Source organism: Tachyglossus aculeatus (assembly GCF_015852505.1).
Source record: "Tachyglossus aculeatus isolate mTacAcu1 chromosome 12 unlocalized genomic scaffold, mTacAcu1.pri SUPER_6_unloc_2, whole genome shotgun sequence".
Classification (NCBI taxonomy): domain Eukaryota; kingdom Metazoa; phylum Chordata; class Mammalia; order Monotremata; family Tachyglossidae; genus Tachyglossus; species Tachyglossus aculeatus.
Genome location: NW_024044829.1, coordinates 9,702,171 through 9,719,756, shown reverse-complemented (window position 1 = coordinate 9,719,756; position 17,586 = coordinate 9,702,171). Strand labels below are relative to the sequence as shown.

The window sequence follows — 17,586 nt, the reverse complement described above, 5'->3', positions numbered from 1 at the left end:
GGTCATCATTTCTTCCTGACTTTTGTTTCCTGCTTCCAAATAATATTGGTCAGATGCCAACAGAGTACAGAACGCTGTGTTGGGTGTTTGGGAGAGTGGCTCTGACGGCAGACAGAGTTGGACCTGTACTTTGCAGGAGAAAGAACCAGGGAAAGAGAAAATCAGTTGGGGAAGGCTAGCCCGGGGCGATCGGCTTCAGAAAAAGTCAAACCAAAACTGGAGAAAAGTGGATTTGAAGAGGCTGGGATTACCTATGATATGATTGTATTGTTTCTCCCCCATCTATCTACGTGCTTGGCACCAATTAAAGCTAACAAATACCATCGTTATTCTTATTACTGAGAGAGCACCAGGGACGGGGGATGATGTAGGCAAGAGGGAGGAAGCAGGAGTGTCGAGCTTAAGGCATGGTAATAAATAATGCCACCCATTCTAATTTCAGACGTGGATAAAGTGGAGACCCTTCTCTAAAGCTTTTAATGTTTAAGGGGTACAGTACTAGGGGATTTCTCTCAGTAGCAGGCTGTTTTCCTTTAAGAATGATTCCGTATTCTATCGAGAGTGTCAAGAAGATCAGCCAAAATCATTAGATGGATGGTAGATGGAGGGGTTCTATGAGGAAAGTTTCAGAATTTGGGATTATTTAGAGACAGGGCTGCTGACTGATGTTATGTCTTTTCCCCCCACCACACAGAATGTAGTTCTTTGCACATATTTGATGCCTAATAAATACTATTCATTCATTCATTCAATTCCATTTATTGAGCGCTTACTGTATGCAGAGCACTGTACTAAGTGCTTGAGAACTACAGGTTGGCAACATATAGAGATGGTCCCTACCCAACAGCAGGCTCACAATCTAGAAGGCGGTGACAAACAACAAAACAAAACATATTAACAAAATAAAATAAATAGAAAAAATATGTACAAATAAAATAAATAAATACATAGAGTAATAAATACGTACAAACTTATATACATATATACAGGTGCTGTGGGGAGGGGAAGGAGGTAAAGCGGGTGGATGGGGAGGGGGAAAAGGGGGAGAGGAAGGAGGGGGCTCAGTCTGGGAGGGCCTCCTGGGGTAGGTGCGCTCTAAGTAGGGTTTTGAAAGGAGGAAGAAAGCTAGCTTGGTGGATGTGCGGATGGAGGGCATTCCAGGCCAGGGGGAGGATGTGGGCCGGGGGTCGACGGTGGGACAGGCGAGAACAAGGCACAGTGAGGAGGTTAGTGGCATTGTAGTGGAGGGTGCGGGCTGGGCTGTAGAAGGAAAGAAAGGAGGTGAGGTAGGAGTGGGCGAGGTGATGGAGAGCCTTGAAGCCGGGGGTGAGGAGTTTTTACCTGATGTGTAGGTTGATTGGTAGCCACTGGAGATTTTTTGAGGAGGTTAGCAACATACGGAGAGCATTTCTTCACACAGATGATCCGGGCAACAGCGTGAAGTATGGACTGAAGTTGGGAGAGACAGGAGGATGGGAGATCAGAGCTGAGGCTGATGCAGTAATCCAGCCGGGATAGGATGAGAGATTGAACCAGCAAGGTAGCGGTTTGGATGGAGAGGGAAGGGCGTATCTTGGCGATGTTGCGGAGGTGACACCGGCAGGTTTTGGGGACGGATTGGATGTGAGGGTTGAACGAGAGAGCGGCGTCGAGGATGACACCAGGTTTGCGGGCTTGTGAGACGGGAAGTATGGTAGTGCCGTCAACAGTGATGGGAAAGTCAGGGAGAGGCCAGGGTTTGGGAGGGAAGATAAGGAGTTCAGTCCTGGACATGTTGAGTTTTAGATGACGGGCAGACATCCAGATGGAGATATCTTGAAGGCAGGAGGAGATACGAGCCTGGAGGGAGGGAGAGAGAGCAGGGGCAGAAGTGCAGATTTGGATGCCATCAACGTAGAGATGATAGTTGAAGCCGTGGGGGCGAATGAGTTCACCAAGGGAGTAAGTGTAGATAGAGAACAGAAGGGGACCAAGAACTGACCCTTGAGGAACCCCTACAGTAAGGGGATGGGAGGGGGAGGAGGAGCCTGCAAAAGAGACTGAGTATGAACGGCCGGAGAGATAAGAGGAGAACCAGGAAAGGACAGAATCTGTGAAGCCATGGTTGGATAGCGTGTTGTTATTCCTCCTACTACTACTACCCTGAAACAGAACTGTTACGAGGACAGCCTGGACCATCTAAAAGAAAAAAAAACCAATACGTCACCTCGTTGTATCTAGAATAATTTGGTAGAGACATCAGAAAGAACTTCTTGAATTTGTCTCAGGTTAGGAGGGGTGCTTATATAGTCTCGGTCCCAGAAGATATTTAAAAACAGGATTAGGTTCTGTCTGGTTTAGAAGACTGAACCACTTGAGTCCCTTGAGTCCTTACCTCCTTTTAAAATCTGGGATCAATCAATTAATCAGTGGTACTTATTGCGAACTTACATTGTGCAGAGCACTGTACTGTACAACTGAGTTAGTAGACATGTTCCCTGCCTATAACAAGCTTACAGTCTAGAAAGGGAGACAGACATTAATATAAATGAATAAGTAATTCATAATACAGAATTTACAGATATGTACATAAGTGCTGTGTGATTGAGGGGGGTTGAATATCAAATGCCCAAGGTTACAGATCCCAGCCATACACCCTCTCTAAGCCTAAATGCTTTTTCTTCAACTTGCTTTCTCTCCAATACATCGTTTCTTTGGATAAGACAACATTGCTCCGGATCTTGGGGAGAGTCTCTGGAACATCGATCGCAGTGCTTAAACACCAGATGAAACTTTTCATATGAGGTTGCAGTTGTAAGACAGTAAGCACTTAACATAATACCTCACGTGCATAACTACCATTGATTGATTGATAAGCAATTGAAACTGTTCTCAACAGTAATAATTATTATAGTATTTGTCAAGTGAGGTGGGTACAAGCAAACTGGGTTGGACACAGTCCCTGTACCACATGAGGCTCACATTCTTAATCCCTATTTTACAGATGCAGTAACTGGGGCACACAAAAGTGAAGTGACTTGCCCAAGCTCACTCAGTAGACAGATGAAGCATCTAGGATTAGAACCGAGGTCCTTCTGACTTCCAGGCCCGTGGTTTTACCACTACGTCACATCTGTTCTCCTTCCAACTTTGTCTATGAGTCCCATATGGGACAGGACCTATATCTGACCTGATTAAACTTAGTACAGCGCTTGGAAATTAATAAGGGCTTCATAAAAACCACAATTATCATTTTTTATTATTATACCATTTTCTACTGTACTTTCCCAAGAGCTTACTACAGTGTCCTGCACATAGTAAGTGCTCAATCAATGCTATTGATTAACTGATGGATTCCTATTAGATTGTGAGCCCACTGTGGAACATAAACTACTCTCCCACTACTAAAATTATATGCGCCGATTTCGTTTAACATTAAAATAGTGATATTAGTGGGGTCGACGATCCCTCTACTGTTTGGACTATCAGGTCAATTCTCAGACCTGTCCCACCATTGAGGTGCAGCCGTGGGCTGTACTGCTACACCTTAAAGGGAAGGTGTTGGGTTTTGGGGTTTTTTGTTTTGTTTTCTGGTGAGATAGAGAGTGTGTGTGTGAATGGGGGTGTTTGGCTGCGTACCGGGGGAGAGCAGTAAGGAAGAGGATGCCACTGCTGTCATAGAAGCTGGTTCTGGAAATGGGGGCTGAGGCTCTGTGCAGGGCACTCATTCTGTTTGACTCGACTGTGAGCCTGAGAAGACCCTGGGTCCTTAATTGTATAGATGGGTCAAATCTTCCTGTGCCCACAGTCCTGTATTCAGTGTCATCCTGTATATCCTTAGTCCCCAAAGGATTCTTCTGTGGCTGACAATAGCTTGTGGAAAAGCCAAACAGGTGGCGATAGGCAGGATAAAATCAGGGATTATCACTGTCTATCTCATCCCCTTCTGAGAAACTGAATTATGGGGACTTGACTATGAAATGGATGTCAGTGATGAGAGAATAGGTGCAGGGAGTAACTTGCCTTGAGAGTAAAGCATACAGATTGGAGAAATGAAAATGCAGGCTTTGTAGTAGGAACTGACTTCTTTCGGCTATACAGAAGTGATAGACATTTTTGGACTCAGGAGTACCAACCTTACAGACCTGCCTGATATTAGGCCGGGGAGGAGGGCGGTGGATGAGGGAGCTGTTGGAGGTATCCCTGGGGGAGAGAGGGGTCCAGTGTTAAGAGCAGTGTAGACCACAGTAGTGAAGCGTCCTCCCATTAGAACTGCCTTGCACATCTGCATATCGCACAGAAAGGACATTGCCATCTCTTTAAGGGGTTGCTCCCAGGGAATTGGGAGGTCAGTGTCAAGAGTAAGACTCTCTCTCTCTCTCTCTCTCTCTCTCTCTCTCTCTCTGTGTGTGTGTGTGCGTGTGTGTGTGTGTGTGTGTGTGTGTGTGTGTGTGTGTGCGTGGACCCCATTCTTTTCTGGAGTCCTGTTGCCTCCAACCGGAGTTTAGGTAGGGAGCATGGAAAGCAGATGCGGTCCTGGGCAAGACAGGCCTTCCCACATTGCATTTCAGTCTGCAGTTGCTCTGGAGACTTCTTGTCCTTTGTGTCCAGGCCTTTCCTGGCCTGGGTGTGTGTGGATCCAGTGACAAGTGTAGGGAAGAGTTGAGAGTTTTCTCGGTAAAAAACGAACGCGGTTTATTCATTCATTCATTCATTCATCCAATCGTATTTATTGAGCACTTACTGTGTGCAGAGCACTGTACTAAGCGCTTGGGAAGTACAAGTTGGCAACAGAGACAGTCCCTACCCAACAGTGGGCTCACAGTCTAGAAGGGGGAGACAGAGAACAAAACAAAACATATTAACAAATAAAATAAATAGAATAAATATGTACAAATAAAATCAATAAATAGAGTAATAAATATTAAGAGCTTACTATGAGCCAAGCACTACGGTGGATACAAGCAAATCAGGTTGGATACAGGCTGTCATTCATTCAATTGTATTTATTGAGTGCTTACTGTGTGCAGAGCACTGGACTAAGCGCTTGGGAAGTCCAAGTCGGCAACATATAGAGACGGTCCCTACCCGACAACGGGCTCACAGTCTAGAAGGGGGAGACAGACAACAAAACATGTAGAGAGGTATCCTAATCGTCCCATGTGGGGCTCACAGTCTCAATCCCCACTTTACAAGATGAGGCAACTGTGGCAGAGAAGTGACTTGCCTAAGGTCACACAGCAGACAAGAGTTACCTTAACCCAGGCTCCTTCCACTAGGTCATACAGACTGTCTAAACTATGAGCTCCTTGTGGGCAGGGAACACTTCTACCAACTCGACTGTATCGTTCCACCCCACACACCTAGTCCTAGTCACACGGTAAACACTCCAGTTCCATCAGCCAATTCCATTGCCTGATTGATTCCAGCTACGAGCAGAACCATTCCCACTCTGAAAGGAGCCCAGCTGTTCCATCTCCAAGGGTGCCAAGCATAGACAGGAAACTAATAGTACTGGGGCCTGCTAGGCGCTTTCAGCTCGAGTGTAGAACCAGTTCTCGTCATAACGCGCCAATTCTTTGTGTTTATCACTGTCTTCCATGACGTCAACTTGACTCTCCGCCCTCAGCTCTCCCTCATGCCTTTGCTGTCCAGCACATGGGAGTTTTGACTTGTAGCAGATTGCCTTCCACTCACTAGCCACTTCCCAAGCTAGGAATTGAATGGACATGCCTCTACCTGGCTCTCCCTCCCAGAGCTGAAACTGGTAAAGTACTGAAAACTCTCCAGGTGCCATCCTGAGGGGAATCCATCTCATTCTTTGCGTGTGGGCCCAAAGCTTTTTCTTCCTGACCATTATAAGAGTTTTTCCTGGCCTCATGATTTATGAGTGCTATGTGGCTATACGTAGCCCCCTGAACTACCCGGCTTTCATGAGATGGAAGAGGTGTGGGCTAATGTCTGTGGGATCTTGAATCTCAGAGTCCATAAATTCAGTTGACCACACCGTGTACGCAGGCCACACCCCTCATTTCAGGTCCCCTTCTTCTGTGATGAACTTGCTATGTTACCCCAAGCCTGCATTGACGTCTGGGTCTCTGGGTATTCGGTGTTTATGAGTACCACACCACCTAACTAATGCTATGTCTCCTCTAAACTCATTGTGGGAAGGGAATGTGTCTGTTGGTTGTTGCACTGCATTCTCCCAAGATCTTAGTACAGTCCTCTGCGCACAGTAAGGCTCAATGTATATCTGACAGGCACTAACTCTTCTGCACTTCAAAGACTTATTGAAGACAGATCTTCTCCAAGAGGCTTTCCCTGACTAAGCCCTCCTTTCCTCTGTTCCCAATCCCTTCTGTGTCGCTCTGACTTGGTCCCCTTATTCACCCCCAAACCCCACAACACTTATGTATATATCTGTATTATTTTTATAGTCTACACTCACTCCCTTGGTGACCTCATTTGCTCCCACGGCTTCAACTATCATCTCTACGCTGATGACACCCAAATCTACAGCTCTGCCCCTGCTCTCTCCCCCTCCCTCTCGGCTCGCATCTCCTCCTGCCTTCAGGACATCTCCATCTGGATGTCTGCCCGCCACCTAAAACTCAACATGTCCAAGACTGAACTCCTTGTCTTCCTTCCCAAACCCTGCCCTCTCTCTGAATTTCCCAGCACTGTTGACGGCACTACCATCCTTCCCGTCTCACAAGCCTGCAACCTTGGTGTCATCCTCGATTCCGCTCTCTCATTCACCCCTCGTATCCAAGCCGTCACCAAAACCTGCCGGTCTCAGGTCCGCAACATTGCCAAGATCCGCCCTTTCCTCTCCATCCAAACTGCTGCTCTGCTCGTTCAAGCTCTCATCCTATCCCGTCTGGGCTACTGCATCAGCTTTCTCTCTGATCTCCCATCCTCGTGTCTCTCCCCACTTCAATCCATACTTCATGCTACTGCCCGGATTGTCTTTGTCCAGAAACGCTCTGGGCATGTTACTCCCCACCTCAAAAATCTCCAGTGGCTCCCAATTAATCTGCGCATCGGCAGAATCTCCTCACCATGGGCTTCAAGGCTCTCCATCACCTCGCCCCCTCATACCTCACCTCCCTTCTCTCCTTCTACAGCCCAGCCCGTACCCTCTGCTCCTCTGCCGCTAATCTCCTCACCGTGCCTTGTTCTTGCCTGTCCCGCCGTCGAGCCCCAGCCTACGTCATCCCCCTGGCCTGGAATGCCCTCCCTCTGCCCATCCGCCAAGCTAGCTCTCTTCCTCCCTTCAAGGCCCTAATGAGAGTTCACCTCCTCCAGGAGGCCTTCCCAGACTGAACCCCCTCCTACCTCTCCCCCTTCTCCCCGTCTCCATCCCCCATCTTACCTCCTTCCCTTCCCCACAGCACCTGTATATATGTATATATGTTTGTACATATTTATTACTCTATTTATTTATTTATTTTACTTGTACATATCTATTCTATTTATTTTATTTTGTTAGTATGTTTGGTTTTGTTCTCTGTCTCCCCCTTCTAGACTGTGAGCCCACTGTTGGATAGGGACTGTTTCTATATGTTGCCAACTTGTACTTCCCAAGCGCTTAGTACAGTGCTCTGCAGACAGTACGCGCTCAATAAATACGATTGATTGATTGATTAATGTCTGTCTCGTCTCCCCCCTCTCGACGATAAGCTCTTTGTGGGCAGGGAATGTGCCTGTTTATTGTTATATTGTACACTCCCAAATGCTTAATACAGTGCTCTGCACACAGTAAGAGCTCAATAAATATTATTGAATGAATGAAGGAATGAATGATGACTGTGCACCTGGCTGTGAACTCTTTAAGACCCTTGATACTCACCTCAGCCCCATTGCACTTACGTAGTATCTTTATACTCCACTATTTCCCATACTGGTAATTTATTTTAATGTCTATCTCCCCTTGTGGACTGTAAACTCCTTGTGGGCAGGGATTGCATCTACCAACTCTGTCGTATTGTACTTTCCCAACTTCTTAGTATAATGCTCTGCACACAGTAAGTGTTCAGTAAATACAATTGCTTGTCTGGTATTGATTGGTTCTGAGCACTCAAGTGAGAAGCAACATGCCTGGTCGAAAGAACATGGGCCTGGGAATCCGTAGACCTGGGTTCCAAGTCCGGCTCTGCCAATTGCTTGCTGGATGACTTTGGGCAATTCATGTAACTTCTCTGGGCATCGGATTCCTCATCTGTAAGGTGGGGATTCATCACCTTTCCTCCCTCTTACATAGACTGTGAACCTCAGAGGGGACAAGGACTCTGTCCAACCTGATTAACTTGTATCTACCACAGCACTTAGAACAGTGTTGGACATATGGTAATTTCTTAACAAATGTCATAATGACAAGAGCCTTTCTTATTGTAAACTCCTCCACCAGACTGTAAGATCCTTGAGGCAAGAATTGTGTCTACCAACTTTATTGAGCTCTCCCTAATGATTAATACACGGTTCTGCACACACTACGTGCTCAGTAAATACCATTGATTGATTGTGCCAAGCTATATTGTGTATACAAATAATCAGATCAGAAGTAGACCCTGCCTCATAAATCCGAAGTAAGCAAGTAAGCCCTGTGGCCTTGTGGGAGGGGTGAATAAAGGGAGAAAATCAAAGTGTAAGGGTGACAAAGAAGGGAGTGTATGAAGAGGAAGTGAGAGTTTATTTTGGGAAGGCCTAATAAGCAGTTGAAGGTGGGGGGAGCGGTGGTCTGTCAGATATGAAGAAGGAGGACGTTCCAGACCAGAGGCAAGATTGGGTGAGAGGTCGGTGGTAAGATAGATGAGATCAAGGGTCAGTGGGGGAGGTTGGCGTTAGAGGAGCAAAGTGTACAGGCTGGGTTATAGTGGGAAATCAGGGAGGTAAGGTATGAGGGGGCGAAGTGATTGAGTGCTTTAAGGTCGATGATAAGTAGGTTCTATTTGATAAGGAGGTGGATGGGCAAAGATAGCAGGGCGAATGGAGTTTTTGTAGCTAAATGATTTGGGAAAATAATTGGCATGAGAAAGTAGTAGAAGTACTATTTGTTTAGGTGCTTGCTGTGAAGAAAACATAGTACGAAGTGGTGGGAAAAAACGCATGCGAGAGAATTAGACAAAATCCCTAGCCCTCAAAGGGATTACAGTAAATGAGGGAAGAGAGAACACACAAGGAAAGATGGAACAGTCACTCGGAAAAGCAATGTACAATAATAATAATAATAATTGTGTTATTTGCAAAGAGCCTACTATGTGTTAGGTATTGTACTAAGTACTGAGGTAGGTAGTAGAAGCAAGATTATGGAATCAATAAGGACATTTATGAAGTGCATATATACTACTTATTCTTCGACACTGTGGACCACCCCCTTCTCCACAACACGTTATCCAACTTTGGCTTCACAGATTCCGTCCTCTCCTGGTTCTCCTCTTATCTCTCTGGCCATTTATTCCCAGGCTCCTTTCCGGGCTCCTCCTCCCCCTCCCATCCCCTTACTGTAGGGGTTCCTCAAGGGTCAGTTCTTGGTTCCCTACTGTTCTCTATCTACACTCTCTCCCTTCGTGAACTCATTCGCTCCCACAGCTTCAACTATCATCTCTACGCTGATGAACCCCAAATCTACACCTCCACCCCTGCTCTCTCTCCCCCCCTCCAGGCTCATATCTCCTCCTGCCTTCAGGACATCCCTACCTGGATGTCTGCCCTCCACCTAAAACTCAATATGTCCAAGATTGAGCTCCTTATCTTCCCTGCCAGACACTGTCCTCTCTCTGACTTTCCCATCACTGTAGAAGGCACTACCATCCTTCCCATCTCACAAGCCTGCAGCCTTGATGTCATCCTCGACTCCGCGCTCTCGTTCACCCCACACATCCAATCCGTCACCAGAACGGAGGCCAGTGAGGCCACTCTCACCCCCTCAACATCACCAAGACCCGCCCTTCCCTCTCCAACCAAACCACTACCTTTCTGGTTCAATCTCTCATCCTATCCTGACTGGATTACTGCATCAGGCGCCTCTCTGATCTCCCATCCTCCTGTCTCTCCCCGCTTCAGTCTATACTTCACTCTGCTTCCTGGATTATCTTTGTACAGAAACGCTCTGGGCATAGCATCCCCCTCCTCAAAAATCTCCAGTGGTTGCCTGTCAACCTACGAATCAAGCAAAAATCCCTCACTCTTTTCTTCAAAACTCTCCATCACCTCGTCCCCTCCTAGCTCCTTCTACCTCACTTCCCCTCTCTCCTTCTACAGCCCAGCCCACACCCTCCGCTCCTCTGCCTCTAAACTCTTCACTGTGCCTCGTTCTCTCCTGTTCTACCATCGACCCCCTGCCCACGTTCTTCCCCTGGCCTGGAATGCCCTCCTTCCACACATCAGCCAAACTAGCTCTCTTCCTCCCTTCAAAACTCTACTGAGAGCTTACCTCCTCCAGGAGGCCTTCCCAGACATAGCCCCTTTTCTCCTCTCCTCCTCTGCATCCCTCCCACCCCCCCCACCCTACCTCGTTCCCCTTCCCACTGCACTTGTATATATTTGTACTGATTTATTACTCTATTTATTTTACTTCTACATATTTACTACTCTATTTTATTAATGATGTGCATATAGCTGAAATCTATTTATTCTGATAGTTTTGACACCTGTCTACATGTTTTGTTTCATTGTCTGTCTCCACCTTGTAGACTGTGAGCCCGTTGTTGGGTAGGGATCGTCTCTATATGTGGCCGATTCGTACTTCCCAAGCGCTTAGTACAGTGCTCTGCATACGATTGAGTGAATGAATGAATGCTTGTCACTGGAAATGATACAAGGTTATAAGCTTGGACACAATCGCTGTTCCTCATGGGATCCACTATCTAATTTATCTCCATTTCAAAGGTAAAGGGGAAACAGATACTCCAAAATGCTTAGGTGACTTGCCTAAGGTTCCCATAACAGGTTTAGGGTGCAGCTTGGGATTAAACCTAGATCTCTTTATTTGAACTTGGATTTGTACCCTTTGTTCACCATCTCCCTAAGCCCCATAGCACTTATATCCATATCCATAATTTATTTGTTAATGCTTGTCTCCCCCGTCAGACTGTAAGCTCATTGTGGGCAGGATATGTGTCTACCAAATTCTTAGTACAGTGCTCTGCAAAGAGTAAAAATTCAATAAGTAACTGATGTGGTCAGTCCCACGTGCTTTTCCTAGGCTTGCACAAAGACAAGGATAATAATAATGATAATAATTGTGGTATTTATTAAGCACTTACTATGTGCCGAGTATTGTTCTAAGCATTGGTGCAAAAAGAAGATAATAATGTCCCTCATGGGGCCCATAGTCCAAATAGGAGAGAGATAAGGGATTGAATCCACATTTTGCATATGAGGTAACTGAGGCTCAGAGAAGTTAAGTGTCTTACCCAAAGTCACACACAGCGAGCTATTGGCAGAGCCAGGTTTAGACCCCAGGTCTTCGGACTCCAAGGCCTGGGCTCTTTCTGTTAGGCCTTGCTGTTTCTCTCATGTGAACAGATGAGATGACAATTCATAGGTTGCATAGAGCAATAGAAATGGAACAGACTAAACCCAAAGACATGGTGAAGACAACCAGGTTGACCTTGGAGGAGCAGAGTTGGAGCAACTGAAGGAAATTGCAGAAGAACACAAGGGTGCCCACAGAAGTTCTAGACAGACTCGTCCCAAGCCAGCAAAAGACACCATTTGGTTTTTTAATGGTATTTACTCAGCACTTATTATGTGCTAAGCACTGTTACCAGCACTGGGAAAGATATAAGATGATCAGGTTGGACACATGGGGCTCACATTCTAAGTAGGAGGTTGAAGAGATATTGAATACCCATTTAGCAGATGAAGGAACTGAAGCACAGAGAAAGGAATTGACTTTCCCGAGGTCACAGAGAAGACACTTAGCAGAGACGGGATTAGAACCCACGTCCTCTAACTCCCAGGCCCATGCTCTTTCCACTAGACCATGCTGTCCTCCTGGGCAAGTCAGTTCACTTCTCTGTGCCTCAGTTACCTCCTCTGTAAAATGGGGATTAGGACTGGGAACACTGGGACACGTACTATGTCCAACATGATTAGCTTGTATCTATCTCAGGACTTAATGTCTGGAGCATAGTAAGCACTTCACAAGTAAAAAAAAAAAAACAAAAAAAGGTTGAGTCCCCCTAGGAATTTGCCCATCACAATATTCACGTCCCGGTTCCTCACGCTGTAGATGAGGGGGTTCCAGGTAGGGAGCACCACGGTGTAGAACACGGACACCAACAGATGCAGCACAGTGGAGGACTCAATGTTGGTTTTAAGTAGGCAAAGGCCCCAGTACTGAGAAAAGCCGAGGCAACAGTGAGGTGGAGCAGGCTGTTGGAGAATGCTCTGGATCTGCCCTCTGTGGCTGGCATCCTAAGCACAGCGGATAATATTTAAACATAAGAGGTGAAGATACAGAGGAACCCAGCAAAGCTCAACGGTGTGGCGAGGGCCACAGATTCCACTTCAGCCAGATTGGGCCTGGAACAAGGGAGTTTGAGCAGTTGGTAGATTTGGCAGAAGAATTATTGGATCCTTTGGGGTCCACAGAAAGTAATGGAGAAGGACACGGATGTATGTAAGAGTCCAAAGACCCCACCGCTGAGCAGGAGGCAGCCACCATCTTCCTACGGGCCCTCAGTTCACGATGATATCATAGCACAGGGGATGGCAGGTGGCGGTATAGCGGTCGTACGACATCATAGAGAGCAAAAACAACTCTGTGCTGGTAGCATATTCATTCATTCAATCGTATTTATTGAGCGCTTACTGTGTGCAGAGCACTCTTGGGAAGTACAAGTTGGCAACATATAGAGACGGTCCCTACCCAACAACGGGCTCGCAGTCTAGAACGGGGAGACAGACAACAAAAGAAAACATGTGGACAGGTGTCAAGTCATCAGAATAAATAGAAGTAAAGCTAGAAGTACATCATTAACAAAATAAATAGAATAGTAAATGTGTACAAGTAAAATAAATAGAGTAATAATTCTATAGAAACATATATACAGGTGCTGTGGGGAGGGGAAGGAAGTAGGGCGGGGGGGATGGGGAGGAGAAGACGAAAAATTGGGCTCAGTCTGGGAAGGCCTCTTGGAGGAGGTGAGCTCTCAGTAGGGCTTTGAAGGGAGGAAGAGAGCTAACTTGGCGGATGCGCAGAGGGAGGGCATTCCAGACCAGGGGGAGGACGTGGGCCGGGGGTCGATGGCGGGACAGGCGAGAACGAGGTACAGTGAGGAGTTCAGCGGCAGAGGAGCGGAGGGTGCGGGATGGGCACCCCTACAATCCCCAGGATCAAGCAGGGGAACACAATGTCCCACGATCCCAGTTGGCTACTTAGACAGATTGGAGGTGGCTTCGAGGGCTGAGTGTAGTGATGATAGTGCGGGTGGGGGCCCAGACCAGCGTCCTCGGTGTCCTCGGGTGGGGATGCAGATGTCCAGGAGAGGGAAGGCCAGGAGCCCGGCCGTGGGGCATGGGCGCCCGATAGCAGGCTACTCTTGGACGGGCGGATGGATGGACGGGCGGACAGACAGACGGAGGGAAGGATGGTAGGGGAGCCCCGGTCCTCGCAGAGGCGTCAGGAGGAGAGGATCCTACCGGAGCAGCAGGGCCTCGCGGTGTGATGGCGGCCCGGCCTCTCAGGATCGGAATCCCAGGTACCTATGGCGGCGCTCCTGGCAGCGCCCTGAGGAGAGGATCCTACCAGAAGCGGCAGGGGCTGCGCGGTGCGTTAGGGGGCCGGCCTCTCCGGATCGGAATTCCGGGCTACTTGCGGCACTTCTGGCGGCGCTCCGAGGAGAGGTTCCTACCGGGAGCAGCAGGGCCGCGCGGTGTGATGGCCGGAGGGCCTCTGAGTATCGGAATCCCGGGCTCCTATGGCGGCGTTCCGAGGATAGGATTCTACCGGGAGCAGCAGGGCAAGAAAACGTGGGTTGCATGTCCAAAGAATAAGATGAAATTTATATGGGTCAGTGTATTGTGGATGTATTGTGGACGGTGGTGGAGATGTAGCAGAGGTCGAGGACGGACAGGTGCCTGAGGAAGAAATATGTGGGGGCGTGGAGGTGTCCGTCAAGGGCGGTGATGGCGACGATGAGGAGATTTCCCCTTAGGGCCGCCAGGTAGACCAGAAGGAGCAGCATGGTGTGAACCAGTTTAAGCTCCCGGAACTCCGAGAACCTCAGGGGGAGGAATCCGGTTTCAGAGAGATTACCCATTTGTTTCCTGGAATTGCCAGACATAATCTGTCGAGTGGAAAAGAAAAGGAATTTAGATAGAATCTGGAAACGTTTTTGTGAGACTTTTTGCACCTGGCTCTGGGAATTAGATTTCACTTTCCAGGTTAACAAGGAAGCAGCATGGTCTAGTGGAAAGACCATGGGCATGGGAATCAGAGGACCTTTGGTTCTAATCCCCACTCTGCCATTGTCTGTTTTGTGACCTGGGGCAAATCACTTTACTTCTCTGAGCCTCAATTTCCTCAGCTGTAAAATAGGGATTCAATACCTGCTCTCCCTCCTACTTAAACTGTGAGCTCCATGTGTGAGATAAGAACTATGTCCAATCTGATTAACCTGAATCTTAATAATGCACTTATAATGATTGTGGTATTTGTTAAGCACTTACTGTGTACCAGGCACTGTACTAAGCACTGTGGTGGATACAAGCAAATTGGGTAGGATACAGTCCCCGTCCCACGTGGGGTTCACAGTCTCAATCCCCATTTTATAGTTGAGGTGACTGAGGCTCAGAGTGGTGAAGTAACTTGCCCAAGGCCACCCAGCAGACAAGGTTAAGACTGTGAACCCCAGATGGAACATGGACTGTGTCCAACCTGATTAGCTTGTATTTAGCCAAGTGCTTAGTACATTGCTTGGCACATATTAACCATTTAACAAATACCATTTAAAAAATCCAGATCTACAAATATATTCAATAATCCTATAGGTCACTAAAGGGTGTCATTAATGTTCCAAAGCCTTTCTTGAAGATTGGTTGGCCCTACCAAAATTCAATTCTGTACTTTTGGGGGTGAACATGACTCCCCTCCCCAACTGCCATCTTCAACTGGTCACTCTCCAATGGCTTCTTCCCCATTGCTTTCAAATATGCCCATATCTCTCCTATCCTAAAAAACCCTCCTTTAACTCCACAGCTCCTTCCTGTTATCACCCTATCTCCCTCCTCCCATTATTCTCCAAATTCCTTGAGTGAGCCGTCGATGGAGACGGCTATCCACTATCTCATCCACTATCTCAAGTTCCTATCCTCCAATTCTTTCCTTGATCCTATCCAATCTAGGTTCCATCCCCTTCACTCCACAAAAACCACCCCCTTGATTGTGAAACGGATCATGAGCTGTTAATGTGTAAACTCAGGCTAAAACTTAGAAAGATCAGTCATGCCTTACAGCTGCCCAAATATTACCTGAAAAATATTACCCCTGCATTTAAGGATCATGTAAAAAAAATCAAGTTGAGGTGCTTACTCTCACAGACAAGGAACTAGTGAAAATGTGGATGGAAGTTAAAAATGTCATCGAGGAAGAAAGTGACCCAGCATTGCAAAAGGTCAGGAAGCAGAAGCCAAAATGGATGTCGAACATAATTCTGGAAGTAGCCAGGAAAAGGAAGGAAGCAAAAATCAGAGGGCAAGAGGACCTGGATAAAGAACCAAGCTCAGAATTCCAGAGCTCTGCCAGGAAGGACAATCAGGGATATTATAACAGAATATGCAAAGAAATGGAAGTCAATAACAAACGTTGGAGGACAAGATCAGTATTTCATAAGATCAAGGAAATTAAGGAAACATTTCATCCTCGGATTGGGTTTGTCAAAAGCAAGGATGGACTGACCATAAATGATGCCAGTGGACTCAAATAGTGCTCTACACACAGTAGGCATTCAGTAACTACCATTAATTGATTCCAAACTCTTATTACAGTGCTCTGCACACAGCAAGTGTTCTGTAAATAGCACTCAGTGATTGGATTTCTGTTCGATTAGATCAGAAGGGAATGTTGGGAGCAAAAGCTAATGATTGGGGGTCTGAACACAACATGGAGAGAACTGGGATCTTTTCCAAATAGAGTAGGAGGGAAACCATCTCTTTCTCCTTTTTCCCACATCCCTGATCCTGGGAAGATCCACCTCCCACTCCATCTCCCGCCCACCTGCCACACATTCCCCAGACTGAAGTGGCCAAGCAGCCTGCAGTAGGGACAAATTGTGTCAGTGACGGCTTCTAAAACCTCCAGCCAGTTGGCTCTCAGTTGACTTTGAGATAGTGGTGGAGAAGGGGCTGGGATCATTTTCCTGAAAAAACATTCAGTTCATGTCCTCCCAACCATCACAAGCCTCCAGTGGTTACGCAGCTACCTCAGCATCAAACAGAAACTCCTTGTCATCATCTTTAAAGTACTCAGTAATCTTGGTCCCTCCTACCTTACCTCTCTGCTCTCCTTCTATAACCCAATCTGCACACTGTGCTCCTCTAATGACAACCTACTCACCATACCTCGTTCTCATATATCTAGTCACTGACCACTTGCCGACCACCTCCCTCTGGTTTGAATCTCCTTCCTCCATCAATTAATCAATGCTATTAATTGAGTGCTTACTGCATGCAGAACACTGAACTACGAGCTTGGGAGAATACAGTGTAACCGAGATGGTAGACATGTTCCCTGTCCACAGGAGCTTATGATTTTGAGCGAGGGAATATATGCCAGACCACCACTCTCCCCACCTTCAAAGCCTTATTCAAATCACATCTACTTCAAGAGGCCTTCTCTGACTAAGCCCTCATTTCCCTTCCCCATCTCCCTAACTCCATCCATCTGCTCTACCCCCTCCCCGTCCCACAGCACTTGTGTATATATGAACATATTTATTATTCCATTTATTTTCAATGATCTGCATATATCTATAATTCTGTTTATATTGATGCTACTGATGCCTATTTGCTTTGTTGTGTTTCCAAACGCTTAGTACAGTACTCTGCACATAGTAAAACTTCAATAAGTACAATTGAATGAATGAATGAATGAATGAATGAATGAACTTTGCAGAGCACTGTACAAAGTGCTTGGAATCAATCAATGATATTGACTGAGCACTTTTTGTGTGCAGAGCATTGGAATCAATCTACCATTTGGAATCAAGTGCTTGGGAAACAGCATATCCTAGTAATAATAATAATAATGATGATGGCATTTGTTAAACACTTATTATGTGCAAAGTACTGTCAGAAGGACCTGAGTTCTAGTCCTGACTCTGCCACTCGTCTTCTGTGTGACCTCGGGCAAGTCACTGCATTTCTCTGGGCCTCAGCAACCTCATATGCAAAATTAGGTTTTAAGATTGTGAGCTCCATGTGGGACAGGGACTCTGTCCAACCTGACTAGCTTGTATCTACCTCAGGACTTAGTATGATGACTGACACATAGTAGGTGCCTAACAAATATCACAAAAAAATGGAAATTCCCCTCCTGTCTTTTCCCTCTGTAGTAGCCTCTGGGTCACCAGCAGGAAAGGGGAAACATTTATATTTTAC

General features: G+C 46.7%; 1 non-coding gene across 1 annotated transcript; it reads right to left on the bottom strand.

Moving 5' to 3' along the window:
• Positions 1–5,649: 5,649 nt before the first annotated feature.
• LOC119921475 lies at positions 5,650–5,787 on the bottom strand. The gene has a single exon (XR_005448513.1). It is a non-coding gene; the product is annotated as a small nucleolar RNA SNORA7 (small nucleolar RNA).
• Positions 5,788–17,586: the final 11,799 nt, after the last annotated feature.